Here is a 6,038-nt window from a genome sequence, read left to right as displayed (position 1 = left end):
CGAGCAGGACGTCGCCACTTACCTCAGCGGCTCCCTGGAGGCTGAGTTCGGGAGAGAGGGGGGAGACCTGTCCTCTCTCTGGTCCCACGCCCACAACGCCTCGAGACGCCTAGGAAAGAGGATTGGATGCAGCTGGAAGTGGTGCTAGGAGCACCAGGAGCTGGGAGTACTGATGCCACGCATAAAGACCCCTGGCCACACCATCATCACCCCGACTGCCAGAACGATGCTGGAAAGGACCCTGAAAGACGCCATCCACTGCCACTATGCCGAGAACCTCAAGCGGAAGCCGGACCAGAGCAAGGTGTTCGAGGTGTCCAGCAAGTGGGACGCCAGCAACCACTTCCTCCCCGGGAGCAGCTTCACCAGGTTCGCCAACTGGTGTTTCGTCCACCGGGCCCGGCTCAACTGCGTCCCCCTCAATGGAGCCATCCGCCACGGCAACTGGGACAAGCGCTGCAGGAAGTGCAGCTACGCCAACGAGACCCTGCCCCACGTCCTGTGTGGATGCAAACAGCACTCCGGAGCCTGGTGGCACTGCCACAATGCCATCCAGAACCGGCTGGTGAAAGCCATCCCGCCATCCCTGGGGAAGATCACCATCGACTCCGCCATCCCCGGGACAGACAGCCGTCTGCAACCTGACATTGTCATGACGGACGCAGAAAAGAAGAAGGTCCTCATGGTAGACGTCACGGTGCCATTTGAAAACAGGTCACCGGCCTTCCACGAGGCCCGAGCACGGAAAGCATTGAAGTACACCCCGCTGGCTGACACCCTGAGAGCCCAGGGCTACTCGGTCCAGATACATGCCCTGATCGTGGGAGCCCTGGGCTCGTGTGACCCCCACAACGAGCCGGTACTGGGAGCATGTGGAGTCGAGCAAAGCTACGCCCGGCTCATGAGACAGCTCATGGTGTCCGACACCATCAGGTGGTCCAGAGACATCTATACGGAACACATCACAGGACACCGTCAATACCACATTGAGTAATCAAGACCTACGACCAGGGAAATAACTCACTTCCTTCCCTGACGAACCAAGGGATGCACCCCACCCATGTCTTTATTCGCTACACTGACACTGATTTGGACTCTTTATACATTCCATGGGTGGCATACCCAAGCCCACTTATCCACTGACGCTTTAAAAACTCCCACACCCCAATCTGGGTCTATGCTGGTTATGTGATATGTAGGTATCTCGTGAGCCTTGTAACTGATACCTGTAATCCCTCATAACTCAAGCCGGACCCCAGATGTACAGTACCTTCCCTCTTAACTTGTGTATATTTCATTTTAAACATTAACTTTAATAAAATTTTTAAATCTATTCTCTAAGTGCACACACCCTCACAAGATCCACATAGGCCTTGTCTAAAATAGGGAACCTATTCAAAAAATTCCTACGTTCCCAATACCAGTTCATACCAATAGCTCCACCAGGAGCTCCGCTGTCGACAGGGTGCCAACGGCTACCACCATTTTAAGCACCATGTCCATTAGAACCACTCTGAAAAGGGTCAGATGGCATGATGTATCTAGATCTGCCCAGTGTCCTAGTCAATCTAGATCACTTTATATATTCTGTCCTGGCTGGGGTTTGCAACTCCTTTTAGGTTCATCTACAAATGTTTTGAACATGTGGCTTGTTGTTCATGGTTCTATTATCCTGTAGCTGGTTTGTGATTTTTTCCCCTCTCTTTATAATTGTCCCATTATTTGACGGTGGTTTGAAATTAGAATTACTGGATAATTGCAAGGATCATTCTTCTTTCAATTTATAAAGTGTAGTACCACATTTGCTTTTCTCCAGCCTGTATACCTCTGTAGTTCTCTATCACTGAAACAACAACAACAACCCCCAGTCAGTGATTCAGTACATCTAATTAATTTTTTAGGCTGCATGTCATCTAGACCTATGGATAGGAAAGAGAGAGTATGTGTGTATAATATAAATAGTTCAAATATACCTTTAAGCGTGCCTTTTGTTAATAGCTATTTCCCCCCAGGTCTTTGTGATGTCCTAAATGGAGGAAATTCTGAGTCCTGATTCTCTGCTGTCTTGCACCTTGTGTAGTCATTTTACACCTGTGGAAGTGAATGTAAAATGTGGCCAATTCACTTATTTTGCAGAACTGTAAATAACTATACAAGGTGCATAGGAAAGGCAATTTTATTTTATTTTATTTTATTTTATTTTATTTTATTTTATTTTTCAGAGATTTTAAAAAGGAATTCAATATCCAACAACTCCCCCTCCCCCCCAAAAAAATCAGTATATGTGCAGTATCTCCATTCTTTACGATAGATAGATTGTGTGTGTATGTGTACAAGCAGGGCCGGCTCCAGGCACCAGCTCACCAAGCTTGTGCTTGGGGTGGCACCTGGAGGGGGGGGCAGCGCGGTGCTCCGGCTCCGGCCGCCGGGGAGAGCTGGGCCACAGCCGGGGCTCGCCGCCCTCCCCACGGCGCTCTGGCTGCCGGGGAGAGCGGAGCCCCGACCGGGACTCGCCGCCCTCCCCCCGGGGCTCCGGCCGCCCTCCCCTGACGGGACTCGCTGCCCTCCGCCCGGGGCTCCGGCCGCCCTCCCCTGCCGCTCTGGGGGGGAGGTGGGGCGGAGGCTTTTTTGCCTGGGGCGGCAAAAAAGCCAGAGCCAGCCCTGTGTACAAGACCATGATACTGAAGCAGGAAAAGCCATGGGTCATATAACCAGATCTGTGGCAATTCCTTTACAATTTCTAAATCACAAACAGCACACTTTCTTGGCCTGAACTGATGAAGGCAGTTTTGCAGCCTAAAATTTGAATTCAGTTGAGGATACTCTTCAGTGTGGCAAACACAACATCTCAGAACAGCTTATCATGGGCTAAGGAAAAGCAGGAACCCCATGTACTGAGAAGATTGAGTAGGAGCCCTGGGTGGAATGCATCAGCATGCTTTTCACATAATATGTATGTTTCCAACCGTTTAGGTTAATTCACAGCACTTATGACCTTTTCCTGCCATAACTTTGGTTTGAAGCTGTGTAACATGCACGAAGGATTATGAGAGAGGAAAAAGCTCAATGTTGTAAACAAACTTCTAAAATGCCAAAGACAAAGCAAGTTGTTAAAGTGATTCATGGCAGACTCTCTCAATCTGTGTTTCAGAAAAAGAAAAGGTAAAGCAAGGCTTGAGTAGCCAAGCAACCTCAAAGCCTGACCACTGTTGCCATGGGAAGCTTTATCAATGACACACTGGCTGAAATTGTCCTTTTCTTGTAATTGAAGGCTACAGTAAGAAGAAAAGGGAGTTTTTCAGACAGGCAGCCCCCTCCTGCAGGGAATCAGCAAGGAACAGACTGGAATTAAGTCTCGTTCACACACACACACAAAGGTCTGATCAAAATGGGATTGACAAAATCCAGTCACTTTCAAAACATAAATCTGAGTCCTTTTGAGCTCTGTCTTCGAAAGGATTTGCCTTACCACAGCCAGACTACAGGTAAATTGTATGCAATTCTTGACCTGAAGACAGAATGTACTTGCTGTAGTGTTTCCTGATTTGTTTAATTTGGCGGAAGTATTTGCTACATCTTACCAAGCAAGTTACCAAGAGTTACAAAAGCAAACCCTGACACCCAAGAGATGTACCTATTAGTGATGATTTGTGTACAAAGTTAAAGCTCTGCATTTCACTTCAGTCATGCATTGTGGGTCCAATCTGATACTGAATCTTGCATCTTTCAGCATTTCCCAAGTGCAGAGAACAGACAGGAGGAGACTGATTTAATGTTTAGGATGCTGTAATGGGTCTCAGCTTGTTTAGAGCAAGGTGGGTTTTGAAGACAGATTAGATTGGAAAATAAAGTAGGGTGCACTACTTACTTGCTCTTGGGACTTTAGAGATGGACAAAAAAAACCAAGGACAAACTATGTAACATTCAGTAGTCAGGTTTTAACATGGGAATAACTGCATAAAGAAAACCGTGGGCATGGACTAATTCCTCCCTTGGAGTGTAAAAGTCTTCAGTACATCCCGAAGAACAGATGCATGACAAATATATCTTTGTGCAGGAAAGGGAAATATTTCTTAAACATCCTATAGCAAACGTGACTGACTGAGTTTCCCTTTCCTCCTGCCTGGTGCATTTCCCCTCTTTGCACAGATGGGTTCTAACTACATTTGCAGGGTATGAACTATAGCTGACATTCAGATTCATAACTCTAATGGTTCATTTAGCACTGCGGTTCTCAAACTGTGGGTTGGGACACCATTTTAATGAGGTCACCAGGGCTGGCATTAGACTTGCTGGGGCCGAAGCCAAAACCTGGGCCCCACCGCCTGGGGTCAAAGCTGGAGCCTTATTGTCCAGGGCTGAAGCCAAAGCCTGAGGGCTTCAGTGCTGGGTGGTGGAGCTCAGGTTATAGGCCCCCCACCTGGGGCTGAAGGCCTTGGGCTTTGCCCCCCGCCCAGGGTAGTGGGGCTTGGGCTTTGGCAGGACTTGGGTGGGCTCAGGCTTCGGGCCTCCCTCCTGGGGTCATGTAGTAATTTTTGTTGTCAGAAGGGGGTTGCGGTGCAATGAAGTTTGAGAACCCCTAATTTAGCAGACAAAGGCCAAGCAGGCAGACACCTTTTCTCCAGCCCAGCATGTGGAAGTCAATGAGAGGGTGGTGAGGAGCTTTTGTTCATCTCAACATAGCTGGCATGAATGCTGAAAAATGCAATCTTTGAAGATGTTTTCTTTTTTAAACAACAGCCTGTCCAAACAATGGGATTATTTGACGAAGTCTGTAAAGTATTGAATGAACTCCCTGACAAGGCTAGAACCTGGGCAAGGTCCCTGCTAGTCATGAGAATTTAGAGTTTCATTGAACATTCCTTTTTTTTGTATGTTTGTGTTGACAGCATTTTTCCAGCTCAAACATACTTTGTAGAAACTGAGCGGCAATGAGGGTCGGTCATAGTGTCCCCCGCTTAAGGTACCAGCTCATCCTGGGCCTGATCCGAAGCTCATTGAAGTCAATGGGAATCTTTCCATAGATTTCATAGGCTTTGGATCAGGTCCATTGAGCCAGGACTGGTAGTGATTCGAAGTTGTTACAACCTGATGGCTGTTCAGGGGCCTGTGTGAAATGACTTGGTGGCTCTCGATCTATTTCCATTTAAACTTACAATTATTGCTACTAATTTTGTTAGCAGTCCCAGAAGCGAGGCTAAGAACTGAGCGGCCCACAGAGAATAAACTGCCCACTTTCCGCTAGGGGTGATCCATCTGTGATCTGTCTCAGCCATGGAGGAGCAACGTAAACACACCTTGCATTGCTGCTGCCTGTGTCATGCCTGTTCTTTGAGGTCAAATAGCCTAGTGCTTGTCAGAAACACAAAATTAATCTGATTTTTTTCAAAAACAAAGGCCCCAGCCCTAAACTTTGGGAGCTAGAAGTAATCAGCCCCTGGCAGGATCAGGCCCAAACCTCATTCTGATGAAAGCAGGACTTTCTAATGTCTTCCGTTATTTCTCCAGTGCTCAGTTATGATTTTTATTTTGTTTGTGGCTCTATGTAGAAATAAAAAGCATCCAAACCCCAGGTTTTCACCTGATGCCAGCTCCAGTGATGTTACTATTAGTGTTCTCCCAGGTTATTTTATAAAGACTGGCAATAGGAAAGCCTATCACAGGACGTAGAGCCATGACATTCAGAATAAAGACACTTTCAGAAGAAGTGGGCCCATTTTTTTGTTACTATAAAAGGGCTCAGCTCCATTCTTTCAGGAGAATTTTGTCGACTCACATAAGCAGAGAATGTGGCCCATTATTGACAGAATTATGCTATTTTTAGTGAGAGACATGCACGGAAGTAATGCTTTTTTCATACAAGAGGTCTGGCTAGAGTAATTGTTTCAGATGTTGCTTTTAAGTGGCTGCAGCCCTGTGGTGATGTACAGCTATGCTTCTAAAAGGTTGCTTTGTTAAATCAAGTTTTGCTGTAAGGTGTTGATTTTTATAAGATTGGTTCCAGGGGAAAACACAACTATTTGATACTTAATGCCAGT

The sequence above is a fragment of the Trachemys scripta genome, chromosome 15 (genome assembly GCF_013100865.1).
Source record: "Trachemys scripta elegans isolate TJP31775 chromosome 15, CAS_Tse_1.0, whole genome shotgun sequence".
Lineage (NCBI taxonomy): Eukaryota > Metazoa > Chordata > Testudines > Emydidae > Trachemys > Trachemys scripta.
Note: the sequence above shows the minus strand (reverse complement) of the source record.